The following is a 21,965-nucleotide window of genomic DNA, read 5'->3' as shown; positions in this document are numbered from 1 at the left end:
TGAAAATTACTAGTTACTTTTCAAGATTCCATATTTACAAAAAAACATGGGAGACACTAAAGTAAATATGGACGTTACCCCCAAATGTTGAAAATATGCCAAAGTAACTACACAGTTGTTTTTGTTGCTTTTAATCCCAGTAAAATTTTCAAATTCTTTTCAGGCTGTTACTTTAATTGAAAGTAGAGGTCAGCAAACTATGGCCTACCACCTGTTTTTGTAAGCAAAGTTCTGTTGGAACATAGCCTCATGCATTCACTTATATGGTATCTCTGGCTGTTATCCTGCTGCGGTGGCAGAGTCCAGTAGCTGCAAGAGACTGTATGGCCTACAAAGCCTCAAGTATTTACCATCTGGCTCTTTACAGAAGAAGTTTGCTGATCTTGTCTTAAAACTTTCTGATGGGAGAAAATTTTCCTGGAATAGCTTGAGGAGTCACCATGTTCTCTAACTTTAACAAGATGTAGATTCCCAATATCACTAAGTATTTTTACCCTCTTCTTAATTTTTTAAAAAGAGATTTTTTTTAGTGAACTTTATATTGAAATATAGCACACACGCCAGAAGAGATGAAAATGAAAATGATAAAAATGATAGAAAATAAGTCTTGGCGAGGATATGGAACAGCTAGAATCTCATACGTTGCTAGTGATTGTGAAAATCAGCACAGCCACTTTGGGAAAAAAATGTTTGGCAATATCTAGTAAATCTAAACATATACATACTCTATGAGCCAGAAATTCTGTTTCTAGATATATACTCAACAGTTTACTGATATTCTCCAAAAGACATGTATTAGAATGTTCATAGCAATGCTATTTGAATTAGCCAAAAACTGGGAACAGCCCAAACACCCACTAACAGTAGATTGATAATGTAATATGTAATATATTTGCATAATGGAATACTACACAATGATAAAAATTAAACATCTATAATTCCACACAACAGTGTGAATAAATCTCTCAAATACAATACGGGCTGAAAGAAGCAAGATACAAAATTGTACACATTATTCCTTTTATATAAATTATATAAACAAGGAAAAGTAATCCATTTTGTCAGAGGTGAGGATGGTGGTTACCTTTGGGGTTGGTAGTGACTGGAAAGGAGCACAAAGGTTTCTGAGATACTAGTACTGTTCTGTTGTCTGGCAGCTGGTTACATGGTGTGTTTGTTCTTTAAAATTTATGGAGGTATATACTTATAAGCATTGTAGTTATGTATAATTTTTTAAATAAAAAAATAGTGTATCCCTGGAAATATCATAGGTTGGTACCATCTTCAAAGACTTGAAAACCACATATATATGACGATTCTTTTTGGCCCATACAGGAGAAAAATAGGCTCTTAGAGAATGACAGTGTATTATCATAAACTTGATCAGGTCTTGATTTAAGCTGTTGCTACTATTTCAGATACCGCTTCTTTAGTTGGACTAAATCAACTTAGGCTCTGGCTTCTTGTATGCAGCCATTGATCTGGCGAAAGCTGTTTTCTCTATATTGATTAGCAAAGACCACCAGAAACAATTTGCTTTCATCTGGCAGGACAGCAGCACACCTTCATTGTCTTACCTCTGTCTCTTTGTCTTAATCTAATACCCAGCAACTTTGATCAACCTGCCATCCCACACATACTGGGGACATCTATTTGTTGTCTTACCTCTGGCTCTTTGTTTTAATCTGGTACCCGGCAATGTTAATCAACTTGCCATTCCACATATATTGGGGACATATGTGTGGTCTACTATATTGATGTTATTTTATTGTTTGAAAATGATAAACAGGTTTCCTGGGTGCTTTTATAAGACACAAGTGTGCCAGAGGGTAGGGAAGATTATGCCTCATGAAAACTCTTGCACTGCTTCCTTGGGAAGTTTCTAGAGCTCCAATGGCAAGGCTTATGTTGCGATATTATCTTCTAGTGAAAACAGTGTTACACATTGTACTCTCAACACTAAAAGCTTGGTGGGCATTTTTTTGTATTAGAGGCAGTATATAGGATGTCTGAATGTGCTCTACAATCCATTTAATATCTAATCCAGCTTTGAGAGGATGCCAGAGCAAGAAAGTGTTCTGAAGATGGTAAGCTGGTCTACACTGGAATTTTCTGACCCAGCATATCCAATGGTACTTAAAATTTTTGTGGTTGTTAAAAATGCTATCATATCTTTCGAGGCCCAATAATAGAATTATAACACAAATGCTTTGGATTTGGGGGGAAAAAAGTCATGCCTTCTTCAAATAACTGTTCTATTTTTGTGAAAGAGATTCAGCTTTACTCCTGAGCCCTAGGAGGTCCAAGAAGCCCCTCCTCAGTGGGTATTTTCCCTCTCATCATGCCATAATATTGGGCGGGTATAGCAGCCCAAGACCAAATGCATCTTAAATTGGGCTAAGCAGCTCCTAAAGGGGCAAAGAGATTGCAAGTGTAGGTGACTCTTAGGATCCCCTGTGTGTATGTGTGTTGCTTTGCCTATCCTTAAAGTACATATATGACCTCAGAAGAATTTCCTAAGATCTGTAGACAGAAGTTTAAAAACTAGTGCTACGTGTAATCGTGTTAGAAGTCAGAACAGTGTTTAACTTCGGGAAAGTATTAATAGGATAGCACACGGGACCCTCTGGCGTGTTAGCAATATTTGTTATCTTGATATGGATGAGTTATGAATATATGGTAAAACTCACTGAGTTAAACACTTAAAATTTGATTTGCTCAAGTAAAAAAAAATTAAATGTTAGAATGAGAGATCAGAGAGAGTTTTCACAAATCTGCTCCTCATTTCTATATAATGGGTCTAGCTAAGATGTTACGATTGGATAATACGTTTTAAAACATGGTTTTTAAAAATAATAAAAGATCACAGCCATGGTATAGGGTCCCCAAGACAACCTCCAGGTTCAATGATTCACTAGGAGCACACACATAACACAGCATAATGTTGTACTCACAAATATGATTTATTGCAGCAAAAGGATACAAAGAAAAATTAAAGAGAAAAGGCACATGGAATAAAGTCCATAGGAAACCAGGCACAAGCTTCCAAGAGTCTCGTCCCATTGGAGTCACACAAGATGCACTTAATTTCTCCAACAACGGATTATAACAACACATGTGAAATACCCTTTACCAGGGAAGCTCAACAGAGACTCAGTTCCCAGAGCTTTTATTGGGGGCTTATCACTTATGCATCTACTAGATATGTAACAAAAGTCCAGACTCTTAGGAAAAAAGCAGGTGTTCAGAATAACCACATGGTTTGGACAAACAGTATAGGTACAGTGAGCCATTCTTATCAGGTAATGGTGGGAACCCTTCCCAAAATCCAGGTCCCCAGATATTAGCCAACCAACCTTGCAAGCGGGCCTTTCTAAAGATAGCAGTCTCAGGCCTGAAGAGTTAACTATTTTCTGCATAGCAACGGAATACGGGCAGGTCCATTACAGTCTCCAGTACTTCAAGAATGGAGATTTGATTTAGTCTACTAAGTAAGAATCATGACTAGCTGAGCTGGTGGATGAAGGGTAAGGATACTCAAAACATGTGGTAGAAAACAGAAGATAAAATATCAATTATGGCCTCATGATCAATTTCAGAAAGGAGGAAATTAGTAGTTGTGGATGTTCTTTTCCTGCCATTATAATAAAGTTATTGTTGATTTAATCCATAGATTAAATTGTATTTTTACGAATGTGGGTTGTAACTAAGTTGGAAGAAGTTATCATCACACAGAGGATGGGACTTGGGGTCTCCTCTTTGAAAGGAAGTAAGCAGATTTTTATTTTACAAGAGTTGATTGCATGATGTTAAGCAGAGGCAAGTTGTTCTAGGTCTTTTTTGTTTGCAAGGATAATATGGTTAGAATGTAGATGCCGAGAAACCAAAGTAGGGAATTATGCTACTTTTTTTCTTGGCAAACTTATCCTTTATAGATCTTCCCCTTTTCTGATGGGCTGAATATGTGGGCCTACATTCTCGGAGTCTCTTGTCTCTAAGGATCTGAATTCTGCCACACTTTTCCAAGGAGATGTACTCTCATAAGAACTGAAAGGGGAATAGGGGTCAGAAGCCATTTTCTAAAAGTAGTAACATAGAGGGATGGGCTCCTGCAACTGTGAGGATTTGCAGAAGGCTTTATGTGTTTCTCTGAAAGTAACATGCTCCGTTGCCAAGGCGTCTGATTTCAGAAGTAGTTCCCACAATCCTAACTAGCGTAGGAACAGCAATTTCTTTCTTCTTAACACCACAGTGATGGTGGTAAATCTCAAAGCTAGCAGTGGTCCCTTCTGTCTGTTTCTCCTCTAGCACTTACACTGGTTTTGTAAACACCTAATCCCCTACATTAAATTCTTTCTGCTTATACAGCCAAGTGTGGCTTCTGCTTTACTTGACTTTCTGTCTATGCATTTTTTTGGTTATAAATTCTAAAATCTTGTGTCTTCCCCAAATCAACACAGTTATTTCTATATTTACCACAGCAAGAGAAAATAAAGACAAGAACATCATGCAGGGCTTGACCCAGAAATGACATCACTTTCACTCAGATTTAATTGCCTATAAATAGTCATATCCCCCTGCTCCCCATCCACAAACAACAGGGACCCAGTGAGGTGTAAGCTTCAGTATGCTTAGAAAGGAATGGAGAACTAGATGTTTATGAGCATGACATGTGAATATGTGGGGAGAAAAATATTCCAGATAAGGATAAAATAAATTACTAGGAACCTGAGGCAGGAAAATATCTGACATATTCAATGACCAGTGAGGATGCCAGTGTGGTTAGAACTGAGTGACTGAGAAGAGAGTCACAGGAGATAAAGTCAGAGGTAATGGTGGGTCAGATCACAAAGTGATTCCAAGGTCCTAATGAAGATTTAGACTTTTAATCTGAATAACTCGTAAATATACTAGAGAGTTTTAAACCTAGGAGTGACATGATATGACCTGTATTTTAAAATTGATTTGCTTTTGTCACTCTGGCAAGGAGACAAGCAGTTTGTAGTTTACTGACATAATCCTGATGAAAGATAATGGCTTATACCAGGGTGGCAGCTGTGGGAGTAGTGAGGAGTGGTGCGCTTCTGTGTATATTTTGAGTATGTAGTCACAGGATTAATTGATGGACTGAATGTGCTATATGAGAGAAAGGAGTGAATTAAGGATGACTTCAAGTTTTTGGCCTGAACAACAGCAGGGATAGAGTTGCTTTTAACTTGGGTGGCATCGTCTTCAGAGGAAGCAATTTGGGGGGATATTAGAAGCTTGGTTTTAGGTGTGTTATGTTTGAGATGAAAATTCCAAGTAAAAAGATTAATATATGAGTTTGATGTGCAGGACTAAGATATATTTTAGAGAGGTACATTTTGGAGTCATCAAAAATTAGATAACAATTAAAGACATGAAACCAGGTGGGATCACCTGAAGAGTGAACATAGACAGGGAAAAGTAAAAGAGCAAGGACTGAGCCCTAAGATGCCTCCACATTAAGAAGTTGTGGAGATGAGGAGGTACCAGCAAAGAGACTGAGAAGCAGAGGCCAGTGAAATAAGAGAAGAGCAAGACAAGTAGGGTATCCTAGAAACCAGGTGAGGGAGATGTTTCAATGGGGAGAATGAATAGATAAGTGATGCTGCTAGTCAAGTAGCAAGAGGCTTGAGAATTGACTTTTAGCTTCAATGATATGAAGCATCTTGATAATAGCAATTTCTATGAAATGATGTGAGTTAAAGCATGATAACAGTTTTCCATACACATTTTATGCTTTCCAAATATTTTACCATCATTCTTTTTCCTCTTCATTAAAGAAGTCATCTTAATTCCTTATTCCAGGTTACTGACTCTACTCCTTACTGTATCTCATTTATTATTTCTTAACGGTGTAAGTTTTGTCTTAAATTTGCTTTCTTCTTTTATTCTTGTTTCATGTTCTTTAGGTTCTTTTCCATTCCTAGAGGATATAAACTTAATTGGCATACATCTTTCTTCTGTTTCCTGAAGGTATATATTTTTTCTAGAACATATTTTTTCATCTTTCCTTTCTTCCTTATTCCTTTCCCTTTCTGCTGTCATTCTGTCTGCCTGCCTTCCTTTCTTAGTGATTTTGAAGAGTTGCTTTTCACTGTATCTAGCTTGTTCATGAACATCTCTAGTTGGAATTTTTATTTGCCTAAATGTAGCATGGTTAGATAGTGCTTGAAATCTGTTTCCTCTTTGCCCAACTTGTCTGGTACTTACTTATGTTCAGCTTCATCAATCTAAGATGAAAGTAGAATCAAATTAATTGCATCCTACACTTCCTTTTATAGCAACTATCAAAAAATAGCTCACAGACAGCAGTATACACTCTGCTTAGTTAAAGACTGTCAAATAATGGAGAGAACATGGATTATATTATCATGGTATAACACTCAAGTCACCTGAACCACTGTAGCACAGCTTCTCCTGAGTGAAATAAGGTATTAGATTCAATTATTTCTAAAGCCACTCTGGATGAAAATTTCTATTTCTGATTACTTTAACATATGATGACATAGAATGGAATATTCCATTTATTTTCAATTCCACAAATATTTTATTACATTTTTCAATATATTAAATCTTAAGGACACCAGTGCACTTTGTTCTGGTTAAAAACTTACTTTACAGAGAGAGTAATATAAGAATCAGAGAAGATGGCTGACTTTTACATATAAGGCATTATAATACCCTAAACTTTCTTTTTTCTCATCACCAAAACATTAAAGCACAAATATCACTCAACGGTTTCACTCATAGAGAACAATTTTTTAGTCCAATTACAAAAAGTTATGATTAAATGCTAACCTATTTGTAGACATATTAAGTAGGTTTAAAAAATTTTTTTTTATTTGAAAAAAATTATAGTTAAGGAAAATAAGCCATTCACTTGACTGACACTAAACACAACTGTATTATTTGAACATCATATTAACTTTTCCTTAAATACCTTCAAAAACTACCACTAATTTTATTCTAATTTTCAGTGCACAGTGAGTGACATGAGTGTAATTTTCTGATTGAAAACACAATGCACTTCCCTCTCAAGGTACAAATGCACTTCAGTTTTCAAAACAGCAGAGTGAAATCTTCCTTCCTAAAACTTTGGAGCTTATTGCAATTATAATGAAATAGGCAAGGTGACTTTTGTTTAAGTGCACGTGTGACTTTGGAGAACTGCTTTGGAATGAATAATATTTTCATTTTTCTGCTTCTCAACAGCAGCTACCTCCTTTCTAGGATATAAATGCCATCTGAACCAGTGACTTATTTCCAGTCAGATAGCAAATGTAGACTGAATTCTTGTAGTTAGGTAAATAGAAAGCCAAATGTTTTCATACAGATTAACAACATAAGGATTTATTGTAGCATGAGAACAGAGCATTATCTTTCCGATATTTATTTTTAAATGTAATAAACAGATCCCAGTGACTGCCACTAAATTAATTCTTGCATCCACTTACTAGTCCTATGATAAACACTAACAGTAAATTTCCTAGAATTGTGGGGAAATTCAATAATTTCATTTATACTGACTGAGATAATTTTGGAATGATCATGTCAGCCACTGATCACTTCATACCTCAGCATTCTTTAAAGCCTCCAAGTATATTAGACTGTACTAAATATTATCCATAGGTATAGATTTAGCAGAAGATGTTGATTTGGTACAGAAATTTGTTTTTGTACTGTGTAGCTAACACAAATATTGATAAATATTAGGGGTTTTAATAGAGCCCTGAAGTGGGAGTCCAAAGTTGGTTTTGAATTGTGACTCCTGCGTTGGCCAGTCTTGGGAGAGTCGCTTGACTGTCCTCAATCTCTGCCTTCTCCTTGTAAAGTAAAGATTATAATACTATCTGTCCTAACTAGGTCAGGTTTGTTAATGAGTTTGTTAACTAACTAGGTTTGTTAATGAGAGCCATGGCAGCACTTCCAGGAGATTTTATGAAGAAATGTCTAGTCTTTAATGGAAGTATCACTATTAAACAAGGTGATGAAACTATTACAACTGTTACCATAGCCTACATTAAATGACAATTAAAATGCCAGACATTATACCAAATGACGTTTGGTATAATGGAAAGAAAGAAATCCACAGATATAGGGAGAAAGAGAGCAGTAGTTTGGGGTAGATTCAATATATTGAAAAAAGTTCTTTTTATCCCCTTTGTCTTCCCCCATAGAGGGAAATCTGGTTCACTTTTACATTTCCAATTCTATATTCTGTATAAGGCAGTCCTTGGACAATATTTATTTTGAAATGAAAAAAAAGTAATTACCATTAGAATAGAAGTGTACACTAGAGGACAGAGGGCCTCCTGCAACAACTGGTGTATGTTTGTTCTCTGCAGAAACAAGAAAAAGCCTGGATAATGCCAGGGTATGAGTTCCATAGTCTTTGCAAGGACTTCAAAGCAGCTTTATTCTGCCAGACAATCCTAACCCTGTGGGGTGTGTGTGTATGTGTGTGTGTGTGTGTGTGTGTGAGAGAGAGAGAGAGAGATTGAATATAAAATAAAACTATTATCTATCCTTAACTATTATACAATTATGTAACAATTATGCATTTGATCAGGTATGTATCAGTTAACTTTATTTTAGGTATAAGCAGCTCAAATTGTTGCTATCATGTCATTCAGTCTTCCAATTTCATCAGGTGAAAGAATATCTGCTAATAACATTTAAAAATGGAAGAAATGTTAGATTTAATGGAAATCAGTGGTTCTCAGGATGCTTTACATACCTAGCCTAAATTTTTTTGAGGACTCAAAGAGCTTGTGTTTATACAGGTTTATCTATTCATATTTATCAATTAAAAATTAAAACTGACAACTTTTTAGAACAGAAAACTATAAAAGCGTTCTTTCCACTTGCTGCCACAGAGGTGGTATTATCATGCATCATGTAGCCTCTGGAAATTCCACATACACTCAGAATGAAAGTGAAAAAGGAAAGCATCTTGATGTTATTTTGAAAATATTTTTTACCTTGTGGACCCTTTAAAAGGTCTCGGTGACACCTAGCATTTCCTGAACCACACTTTACGAACAACTGGTGTAAATCTTTCTCCCTTTATCTGAACTGCACACATTAACCTTAACAGAAGAAGGAATGTATATTTTGATTTCTCAGTTAGATTACAGCTCCTGGAGGAAATATCTTTGTTTTATGCTTCTCTCTGCTGCACAGTAGTAGGCATCCAACCATCCAACAATCTCAGTTCATTTACTCTGTGTGCCTTGCTTTAATACTGTTATCAATTTGTCAATAAGACGATTATCATAGACATTGGGAACTATTTAAGCGACCTTGTTATGGTAAGTGAATATATCAGTCACATTAACAAGTTCATACATTTCTTATTGACACTGTGAATTTGATTACTTTTAAGAATCAGGTGGTCTCCAAGAGTACAAATATCCAAAAGCAATGCCATCGTATGCTGCAAAAGGTCACTATTCTCCAGTCTATTTTTATTCTTAATCTGTTTCCTTTAATAATAAATATCTTGGAAATTGGACTTGATATTATTGAAAAAATAAACAAGAAACACTTGTACTGTGAGTGAAAAGACCTGCCTTTAAAACAATATTTTAAGGTCCTTTTTTTCTGAGCTTTTTTTCATAGGAGTTTTGTTGTATAATTACTCAGCTCTAAACACAGCTCTCTCAACCATTTTAGTCACTAAAGCCAAGTTTTTGAAGGAGCCATTTATCAAAATTACTAAGCTCAGGATGCTGAAATGGATTCTTAAAAATTGCTATCATAATTTGGCCTAAATCTGTAGCTTTCTAGCATTCATAGTGTGCATGGGGTTACATTAGTGGAAACATTAACTGAAAACCTGGCCTCAAGTTAGAACTTGATGTCATCATAAGTAACCTGAAATAGCTTAAGCTATAGTTTTCTCTAGAAGGTAATTATAATAAAAGCTACCAGGGGTTGTGTAGCTTAATAAAATATGCTAGGAACTGTGTTCAGTTCTTATATATCTCCATTGTAATTGATTCAGTCATCCTGGGATGTAGCTATCATCATACCCATTTCATAGATGAGGAAACGAAAGTTCAGAGAAGCTGAGAACCATAGCAATGTCACCCAGCTAAAAAGTGGCAGAATCAGGATTTGAACTACCGTTTGTTTGGCATTAAAGCTGTGTTTTCAAATAAATGCCCTGGTGCAAAGAAATTAAGCAATTATACTTATCAGGAGAACTTCAGTTAGTAGTAGCAAATAAACCCATATTTGCAATGTCTATAATGCAACTAAACTTTGTTGCTCACTCATGCTATACGTCCATCATGGGGCAGCTGTGGGCTCTGCTCATGTTGTCCTTACTCAGAAATGCAAGTTAAAAGGGGTCTACCCTTTGGATTATCAGTGTTTGCTGTGCCAGGGAAAGGGGACATGGAGAATTGTGAACTGACTATTAAAGGCTTCAATTTTATTTGCCAAGGCAAACGTCCACACCTAACTGTGAGGGGCTGTGGAGGTGCAATCCTCCTGTACTCTGGGAAGAAGAAAAACCATAATCACAGTACATTTTTTGAATTTTTGAGTAAAATGCCACTATTTCTCCAAATGTCAGGTTTTTTGATACCACTAGAAATGAAGAATAAAATTGTTTGGTGGTTTGTGATTATTTTTGAGGCGATAGACACTTGCAATTATAATTTTTCTTCCTTCTTTAGAAACTTCAGGGATAAGTAATGTATCTAGAAAATATAAAATATCCAGAAAAATAATTGGCAATGCTTATACCTCCAATTTTTATTAACATATTTAGAAGTACTTTGTTTATATTATTTCAATATGATAGTTACACTATTGCACATGACATTGTTAGAAATTATGGCTTGCCTTTTGATAGAAGCTACTACTTTATTAGTCCTTCAAAGAAGAAGCTCTTTGTGATTTAATAAATCCATGTTTTTTCATGTCTCCTTTCTCAGCCCTTAACTAACGTCACTTCAGTCTGTATCCAATCTACCCCTCAGTTCGTATCAAAGCTCACAGTTCGTATCAAAGCTCACGAATCACTGTAACACATAATCTTTTCATCTACAAAAAAGGAATCTCATTATATCATTGAAGTTGTAGCCAAGTTCATTTATTTATTATAATTAGAGAATAAGTTATTGGTTTGAAGAGAATGGATAGGACGTGGTACAGCATGGAAAATTCTCGGGCTTTTTGCCTGGTGATTTGTGTTAAAACCTGTTCCTCTTGCACCCACAGAGGTGAGGAGGGACAGAGGCCTGCCACCCCAGCACATGATTATTTCTGGATGCATTCACATGCAACTTTGAGGTGCACTTTTTGGAAATGGCCCTTTTTAAGTGACAAAGATTGCTTTCATGCATGGTTGTCTCCTCTACCATAATTTTGAAAATCATCAGTGACAGGTAGCTGGTATCTAATCACTGGAGCAGACATTTGACAGTCAGCCCAGGCAGAAACCCCTGCCCCCAGAAGTCAAATATATCTTGGCCCACCATTTTGAAAAGGCTGTCATCCTGCCTCATAAGGGAATCTAAATAAATAGATCCATGTCAGCCTTCTTGTGAAAGGATGGGTGGAGGCTGACACAGTAAGCAGTCTGTGCTGTGGTAACTTGTTGTCCAACTGTGCAGAAGCTCCTACCAAGGCCGACATATAGATGAGTCACTCCAGGCACTCTGTTAATGGCATGAACCAAGAGTTATGATGGATATAGAATTTACATTACAGAGATATAGAGGTTAAAGTTTTGTTGGTAAAATATTAGCATTTCTGAAACCAGAACAAGTACTACTATCAAATAATTTTATCTTTTAGATAAAATATAAAATATGTTTTAACATTCTACTTTATGTGGAATAGATGCTACCCTTATTTAGTTCCTTTGAACAGATTGGCTTGAGAGCCAACGAAGCTTGAGCAGCCATGGCAGTGCTATCTATTCCCAGTTCTCCACCATCCGCTCAGGAACATCATTGGAGCTACAAACATCCTGAGTCCTGGGTTTCCTCCTTGCTGGTATCTCAGTGTCTCTCACTGCTACTTGGCTAAAGTCAGTTCTCTTCTACTACTATCTGTCTCTTATGGCTCTGTGCTCTTCCATAAAGAGGCAGTGTCCTTCAGTGACCACAGCCAACGGGAACAAAGTCAAATCTCAAACAAAAATTGCCAGTACCCTGACAGCTATTCTGCCACCACTTAGATCTCCAACTTCCCTTCTTGCTAAAATTGTATTATTCACTGCCTCTTCTACTTGCTGGCTGCCAGGATCTCTGAAGTTCTTGAAGAGTGCCTCCTCTTCTCTAGCAATAAATACTGCCGTAAATAAATTGTTCTCTCTCCTCCAAGTGACCTCTCCCAAATTTTAAGTCCCCATCACTGAGTCTGGGGAGAGTTCCTAGAGACTAGACATAAGGCATTGAATGACACCAGTGTTGTATTGGAACATCACTTCTCCCTGTAGTTTCTGTATCCCACAACAAATTCCTTAAATCTATCCTACAGCATGATGAGTTCTTGCTAGCCTGGGACCCTCCTCCAGAGATTTAGACACATTGGTTGCCTTTTTCATTTAGATTTGATATTTCCATTGAGATAGAACGTATTTATTATTACCAAAACCCCCTTGACTTTTTCACCTAGGAGAGCCTTCACGTGCAAATGAGAAAACTGAAGGCTTGTTCTGTATCACTGAGTTTTCACGGTAAGTTTTTGATTATGTAATTAAATATAATACTTTATAGGCATGTATATGGCTATCATATTTTAAAATAATGAATAGGGCTTCCCTGGTGGTGCAGTGGTTGAGAGTCCGCCTGCCGATGCAGGGGACACGGGTTCGTGCCCCGGTCCGGGAAGATCCCACATGCCGCGGAGCGGCTGGGCCCGTGAGCCATGGCCGCTGAGCCTGCGCGTCCAGAGCCTGTGCTCCGCAACGGGAGAGGCCACAGCAGTGAGAGGCCTGCGTACCGCAAAAAAAAATAAAAAAATAAAATAAAATAATGAATGAAGTCTGCCTTCACTCACTCAACTATTTCACCATAAACTTCCAAAATTTTCCCAATATTTTGCCATATTCAAGATACCACATTCTAATGTGCACCCCTAGGCTCTGAAAGTCACGTTTCCCACTATCCTACAAGTAACAAATATGTCATAGCCATAGACCAATTTTTTTTAATGGTGAAACACTGGAACTGCTAAGCTTAAACAATATGCCATGTTATAATTAAGGAAGTAGAAAATAGGCAGTGATCAAGTACTGCAATAAAAATCAATTAATGTAAAAAAAATCAATTAATGTATCTATTCAATCTTCCCAAGAGCCTCCACCAGCCTAAATGAAGTAAGGCAAAGTGAAAATGGCAAAATCTAAAATCATGGGTCTCCACAGTTCTAAGGCTTGTCTATTTCATCCTACTATTTAGTCTGAATATTAATTGTCAAGAAACAAACAAACAGGATACTACTATAGACCCAGCCCTTACCTCCTTCTTTTCATTCATTTCAAGTCTCCTTCATTATACCTTTTCTCAAGTGCCAGTGGTAGAGAATATCGCCATGAGCTCTTAATTGAGAGCTAATTAAAATTTCAGGTGCCAGTTGGGAGTTTCACATTCCTTATTTCACTAGTTTATCCATGAATATAAAATTTATGTCTGAAGTAGTTAATTTTCTCTGTCATTGTCTGTCATTCTATTCTGCCATGGCTCTGAGGGGTATCGCTTTTAGGGAACAGTCAGCTTTCAAGGAAAAGGAGGGCTCAAGATGTCACACTGGTTTCACTCAAAATCCAGTTGTCAGGCTCACACACCTCAGTTGTAAACTTCACTGGGATGTGTGCAATTTATTATTTTAACTGATCTAGAAAGGGCTAATTGTAATCAAGGGTATTTTCGTGTGCCTACTAAGTGTTAATTGCTACCAATGGCTTTGCCGGTGATTGAATCCTGGAATGAAGTCTAGAACAAACTGTCTTTGGAAATACACAGAGCCTCAGAGCCAGTGGCTGATTGCTCTGCAGCCCTTCAGTCCCCTTGGCTCCCGGGGGTTTTGGCTGGCTTTGGCCCCTCTACAGTGTATTGGCAGCCCTCTCAACTGTGACCGTTGCACTGCTTTTTTTTAACAGCTTAAATGGTAGATGCTAATGGCTTTGCAGTCTTGCAGTTCTCCCAGCAGGTTTTGGTTCCTCGTATTGCTTTAAGCACAATGTACTTTGAAAACATACATAAATTAAGGCTATAATTCCATCTCCAGGCTTTGGCATGTTTTACTTGTCAACTTTTCAAAAAGCAAATGGCTGATGTAAGGCATTCCAGCAGACTGGGGTCAGAGTATTTCCCCACTCTGCTTCCCAACTATGTCCTGGACCTTCTGTCTTTAATCCATCTGTTGCTCTTTTCTTACCCTACATTTTCACCCTCAACCCAAAATTCACAGCCTTTTTTAGTTTACCTTTTAACTCTCCCTTTTCCCTGTCATTGTTTTGTCTGATTTATGGCTTGGTTCTCAGAGCTGAAAGTGGCCACAATTTCACACGGATGTTTTTCCATTTTACACACATATAGGGAAAAGGACCAGGCGATGGTTTCTCTGGGTAAAGGACTTTGGGGTAACTGAGTATTCTTTTCGTTCTCTTATCATTGAAAGGGCAGTGATTGTTTCATTGGTAACAAAGTTTTGAGAATTAATAAGAGATGCTGGAGATGCAAAGAAAACCCTTGCTCTGTAGGGTATCAGTTGGGCCAGTTACTTTCTCACCTGTGGCTGGACCTACTACCATTATGTAAAGGAGTGAGTGGGAGCCAGAGAGAAAGTGAGATGGAACTTAATTTCCTCAAGGAGCTTTGGGCTCACTGCGTATCTCAGATCCTCGAGAGCTTTACTCAATGTGGTATTTTCCAGTCAGCCAGAGTAGCCAGTCATGACATTTAATTCTGAAATTCAGAAATGATGGTTTTCATTAAGCCTCTATGAGTAGGAAATATTCTGTATTACATACAGCTCAGATTAAAAATTTTAAGTAAGGTGTTGCATTATTGTGCATTGGTCTCCACTGAAGACCTAACCTGCATATGACTGAATTTAGGGAACATTACAATGACTGCCAGAGACCTTTTAATGGCTCACTAATGATTTACTGAGTTTCAAATGCCATACCAACACTACAAAAGAACTGCTATATCTAATAAACCAGACTGTGAGGAGTAGTAGTAAAATTACTCCTAGATCCATAGAAAGGGAGCTGAAAAATAAACAGCTTCAAGCTTCTCTGTTCCTAAACCAAGCAAACAGCAACGCCTCCTACTCAAAGCATATAGTAGAGGATAGTATTTTCATGTTCTTCATAAAGAGACTGTTCCTTTCAAGATGAATCCTGAATCCTAATAAAACCACTGACTCGAAAACATTGGTTTGCCATCTCATCTGTCATGCTCTGAACCACACCCTTGTCACTTCATCTATAGCAGTGAAGATTAAAGGATAAAAATTGTTTTAATAACTTTGTTCAATAATGCCGGGGGCGCTTTGGAAGCAATGAAGCCTCCCTGTTGGGTGGCAGTGTTTATTCCCCTGAGGTAAAAGCATTCCCTGATGAACCTCTCAAAATAATAAACATTCTGCTTTGCTTTTTTTTTTTTCCCTTCTGTTGGTTGTTTGTTGTTTCTAATTGCTAGCAATGTTGCCACTTACAGAAAATAAAAGTGCATATTAGCGAGTTCCACTTCCCTTCCACAGGGATTCCATTCCACTTCAGCAGTTGTTTCAAACAATAGGTGAAGCAGACTTTCTGCTACTATTGTGGCATTTTTAGTAGAGATTTAAGGATCTATAGAAGAAATAACTTCTAAATTATTCCAAAATAGCAATTTATACATTTTAGGTTGGATTTATGCATTTCAGGTTTGGCTTTTAAATTATTTGGATTTGTGTGTGTGTGAGTGTGTGTGTGTAAATACTCTTGAACATGGTATTATGTAAAGAAAGAACACAACTCAAAGAACTATTACAATATTATCACTTACATAAGATACCAAGAATTCCTGTATTTAACCTTTACAGTTAATTTTTAAGTTTCTACAGGCAAATTTTAAACCTTTCTGCTCTGGTAGAACATTTCATAGCAAAAAAAAAAAAAAGGAAGAAGAAGCACAAATGTTTAATGTTTCAATAACGTGCTAATTTTTAATGATTGAGGGTTTTATAATGACTGTTAAGCTAATCTAATGGCAGTCTGGTAACTGGCTTACTCTGAATAAGAACTGAACAAATTGTATAGCAACAAGCCAGAAGTCATATTTAATAATCAAGTGGAAACTTTCTCAACATTTAGCACTGGGTCATCAATTATTTACAGCTAAATTTACTTACTAAGTCCTCAAACCTAGTAGAGATAAGAAATAAAAATACCTAAAAATTAGTAAATTTTTTACTCAAAGCCACAGGAGGTCTGTAAACTCTTCTTTTGGTGTTTCTCTGGAATCATTTGAAATTGTGAGAATACTGTTTACCTCACCTTTTCCCTTAACCATGTCAATAAGATTCAATGTTTTGTTTTTTAACTTACTGAAGAAGTCCATGATTTTCAAAAAGTAATTTTGAAAATAAATGCAGCTTTATTATTATTACTATCCCATTGCAAACCTAACATAGATGCTTAAAAAATAAGCTAGGATATCATATGAGAGGTGAAGAGATGAAACTGATTGATAACAGTCAAATGCAAAACAAAAACAAAAACAAAAATCAGAACTGAGACTGATTAAAAGCTAGTACCAGGACACAAAGTAAGATAGTGAAATGTGTCTTGGTTGTCCTTCACTGTCTCCCATAAACTGTCTTCCTGCTACAAGATATTCTGGTGTAAGGTTAAAATTCGTTTTGTTTTGTTTTTTTAATTTTACAAGTTATTCTTAAAAAGTTAGAAAGCTTTTAAACTCCACAAGAATAAATCCCTACTTTGGAGTTTGAGGCTGACAAAGGTAATGGAGTTGATCTTTGCAGCTATGGGCCTTCTAGGTGTCCTTCAAAGCATGTTCCATAATCCTCTGCACATTTGTTTAACTACATGACATGAAAAGGCAGGAAAGTGTGGTCAGAATGAGCATGAGAAGAAATCCTGGGTGGAGGATTTGTTTTCATTCCTCACCAACTATGAGAACTTGTATTCCCTTTACCTCTGTGAACCCTAGCTTTCTCATCTATATGTTGTTAAGAACAATAACACCTATTCTGCTGACTTCTTGTGAGGATCGGATTAGAATGTACTTTGAAAAACGAGAGGCACTATATAAACACAGCGTGCTGCTATTGAACAGGATGTTTAAAGTCTGCATCTGAGCCATATGTTTTTATACTCAATATCTCATTAAACTCTGGGATTCCATGTTTATGAAGGAAGGAATACCACGGAGATTTCCCTTGAGTTCCAAGGAAGAATTGTCTGTTTGTTGTAATTAACTAGATCAGGTTAACTGCCACTGGGACCTCTTCTGGGGTTTTTATTCCACTGAATATCTGACAATGATGTCAGGGAAACTAAGCCTTAGTTTTCTGTCTTTACGTTTGGTGCAGATACTATTAGGATGATTGCAACAACCATCTGATCAGTAGTGGTTTAAAGAAGCTGAGAATGTTTGGCTTGGAAAAGGGAAGACTAGGATGATAAGTTGAGATAGAAGTTATGGTTTGGGTGTTATATTATTCAGGGTTCTCCAGATAAATAGGACCAATAGGATATATAGAGACACAGATATAGATATATATATATATATATATATATATATATATATAGATATAGATATATAGATATATATATATATATATATATATAGGAGGAACTGGCTCACAAGGTTATGGAGGCTGAGAAGTCCCACAGTCTGCACTCTGCCAGCTATAGAACGAGGAAAGCTGGTGGTGTAATTCGGTTGAGTAAGGCTTAAAAACTGTGTGGTGTGGTTGCAGGAGGACACAGGGAGAGGTACTGGTGTAAGTCTCAGAGTCCAGATGCCTGAGAACCAGGAGCTCTGATATCAGAGGGCAGGAGAAAATGTCCCAGCTCAAGGTGAGAGAGAGAGAGAACTATCCCTTCCTTTGCCTTTTTGTTCTATTTGGACCCTCGACAGATTGGGGGATGCTTGCTCACATGGGTAAAAGGGGACTTACTTTATTCAGTCTAGTAATTCAAATGCTAATCTCTAATCTTTTCCAGAAGCATTCTCACAGACACTCCCAGAAATAATGTTTTACTAGCTATCTGGACATCCCTTAGTCTAGTCAAGTTGAAACATAAAATTAACCATTACAGATGTTATCAAATGTTTGAATTCCTGTCACATGAAAATAGATTGGATTTATCTGCAGTCCCCTCCAACTCGTTAGATTCTGTGTTCAAGTGGCTAGCTTGCAAAAATCCTTTATCTGGGGGCTTAATTGACATTGACTGAAAGGTACCTCTTTAATATGTAACTGATGATGTAGAGGTATCTGTTTCTGTATTTGTCCAAAATTCCTTTGAAAAAGGTAATATGACTAAGATGCAGATGTTCTGCCTTTAAATTCCAAAATAATATAAAGCCATGGAAAGCTTTCAAAAATAACTGGATAAGGATAGGTCGAGAAAAAGTTCAAGGAGACATTTTTCGTGAGGAAAAACATAAAGCTTATGATACACCACCCCACAGTGTCCAACAATCTGGTCCCATGCTGCCAGCTTCACAGGTGTTACTTTTGAGGAAGATGGATGCCACTGGCAGTTGGTTCCAAAAATGTAATTTGAAACTTTAATTGGCATTCTTAATGTGCTGTCCAGTTTAATCATATGAAAAAAGGGGTGTTTCTTGAATTTCCACTCTATGGAGTATTCGCATTATGCTGAATGTTTAAGAGGTCTTTTTTTCCCCCTTTTGTTGGGAGTAAATTATAAAACATTCTTCGTACTATCTTTTGTGTGCATATGTGATAATCTGAATTAGTAATTATTTTTTGTGTACAGCGTTACTAGGAAATGCTTAGAGCCTCTATTTTTTCTTTAACAATGTCTTTTTTTGTTGATACAGAGTTATTATTCTGTTGAGGAGGATTTTAATTCCAACATAATAAATCTTAAAATGAAGACTTCTAAGGAAAATATTAACATATTTCCTGTCTATTTGGAATGGTTTTTATAGTCCTTTGCTGGAAACACACACACAAACACACATACACATATATGTGAAAAAATGACCCAAGTGTGGTACACATCTCCATGTACATGGACATCATATGTTAGTTATTCTAAATTGTAACTTGAGCCATTGTGAAGGTTCAATTTAAGTGACTGATTGGAATGATAAGCCAATGCTCTGTCTAGTTACTCTCACAGACATATCTTGTGTAGATTTAAAAAATTGCAAATTTATTTTTTTTCATGGGGAATCAATACTTTAGGTTAATTTTTCTTTAGGCATTCCCTAATGCAGCCATAATTTGAGTGTAATGAAATATGGCTTAGCTATCCATATTGCATGAAATTCCTGCAAAAAGTAAATTTGATAAAGGATACTGCAAGCTAGGGGTTGATAGACCAAATAACACTCATTCAGACAATGAAGGCCCAAACTTCTGCCTCTTCTATTTTCTACATAAGAAATTTCTTCATTTTAAAGTTATATACAACCAAAGCACAGCATTTAGCTCACACGCTTTCTCCCTCCTTTTTCTGTTAAAGAAATGCATATTAAGTAGCTTGTTTCCTGTTTACAAGAATAGTAGCAACTCATGGGGTCCCTGCTGCTGACCTGAAATCACAAAATTAGAGCTTCTAAATCATAATATTGAGATCTGTGTAACATTAGCTAATTATCATATGAATTTCAGTTATATAGATTCTAAAGCTTACTTTTCTCAAAAAACTGTAATCGAAAAGACCACACTTAGGGTTATTCTGAACTCATTCATTTCTCTTGTATTTTCTGAAATCCTGCTCCATTGCCATATTAACTTTGCAATGGGTAAACATTACTCTAATTTCTAACGGAAGAGATTGGTTTTGTCTCTTTAGAAGCTTTGCATGAATAGAATTGCAAGGTATTGTTTCTGGATTCTTTTGATCAAAAATAGATTTATTATATTTACTTATAGTTTTGTGCATAGTTGTACATCATTCATTCTCATTGTTGCATACTATTCCATTGTGTGAATGGGCCACAATTTATCCATTCTGTTGATGGATACTTAGTAGTTTTTTTGTTTTTTCTTTTTCCCTTTGGCTATTACAAATACTGCTGCTATGACCACTTAACATTCATTTCTGTTAGGACTGGAGTGCAATAGAGTTGCTGGATAATAGTGTATGCATGTTCAGTTTTAAAGATACTGTCACAGAGTCTTATAAAGCAGCTTTACCAATTTCCATTTGTACCAGCAGTCTATGTGCATCTGAGTTTCTCCACAGCCTAACACTGGGTATTTTCTGTAGTTTTCATTTTCGCCAAACTAGTAGGTGTGTAATATTATCACACTGTGGTTTCACCTTATATTTCCTAATGACTAATGTAGTTGAGCCCTTTTTGTGTGCAGTAAGCATACAGTAAGGTCATTTGGCTATTTTCTTATAAGGAGTATATGTAAAAGTCTTTCACCACGTTCTCTCGTGGATGTTCTGACCTTTCCTTATTGATTTGTAAGAGTTATTTAAGATATTTTGGATACAAATCTTTTGTCAGTTGTAGGTATTATGAATATCTTTTTCTTTTTATGAATTGACTTTTCACTCTTAATACTACCTGTAAGAACATAAGGTCCTAATTTTAATATAGTATAATTTATCATTTTTAATTTTATGGTTACGGTTTGTTGTGTCCTGTTTCAGAGATATTTGTCTATTCCATTACAAAGTTATTGTGCTATGGTTGTCACTAAAAGCTTTATGGTGTTACCATTCGTATTTAAATCTGTATCCCTCTGGAGTCAAGTTTTATATAGGGTGGGGAGTCTAGATTAACTTTTTTCCAGTGGATTACAGTTGACCCAATACCATGTATTAAGAAGATTATCCTTCTTCCAGTGTACTGTGTTATACCTTTGTCACAAATCAGATGTATATGTTAACACCATGTATGATATACATATGTATACATAAATACATATACTATATATAATTTTTAAATTTGTAGATTGTATTTTTTTCTGCTGGTCAGTTATCTATCTATGCCAATAACACACTATTTTAACTACCATAATTTGTCAAAGTTTTTGTTCTCTGATAGATAAATTATCCACTTTTGTTCTTCAAATTTGCCTTGACTATTCTTGACTTCTCTTCCATGTAAATTTTAGAATCAGATTCTTAATTTCTACAAAAAATTCTTGCAAGGATATGCTTTTATGTATTGGATCCAAGAGTAGTTAATTAATTTAAGATTGAGACTTCCAATCCATGAACATGTTACACTTCCATTATTTGTTTAATTTTTCTCATGTTTTGTCATTTTCAGTATAAAAGTTTGGTTAACTTTTTTTTTTTTTTTTTGTGATACGCGGGCCTCTCACTGTTGTGGCCTCTCGCGTTGTGGAGCACAGGCTCCGGACACGCAGGCTCAGCGGCCATGGCTCACGGGCCCAGCCACTCCGCGGCATGTGGGATCTTCCCAGACGGGGGCATGAACCCGTGTTCCCTGCATCGGCAGGCGGACTCTCAACCACTGCGCCATCAGGGAAGCCCTGGTTAACTTTTAACCATGCTTTCAATGCACATAAGATCCCCCAAGTAATTAGCCCTTCTTGAATTGAATTTTGTGTTGTTAAAACAACAACAAAAACAAGCTATGATCTGGGTACAAGAATTGGGTTTTAGTTTTAGCTCTGCTCCCAAATTGCAAAGAAGTCATAAACAGTCCTCAGTCTCTTCAACTATAAAACTAGTTCAAATCTGAAACCTTTTCTAGCTCTATAATTTTAAATAT

Source organism: Tursiops truncatus, chromosome 7 (assembly GCF_011762595.2).
Source record: "Tursiops truncatus isolate mTurTru1 chromosome 7, mTurTru1.mat.Y, whole genome shotgun sequence".
Classification (NCBI taxonomy): domain Eukaryota; kingdom Metazoa; phylum Chordata; class Mammalia; order Artiodactyla; family Delphinidae; genus Tursiops; species Tursiops truncatus.
The sequence above is the reverse complement of the archived record's forward strand: the minus strand, read 5'-3'. Positions refer to the sequence as shown.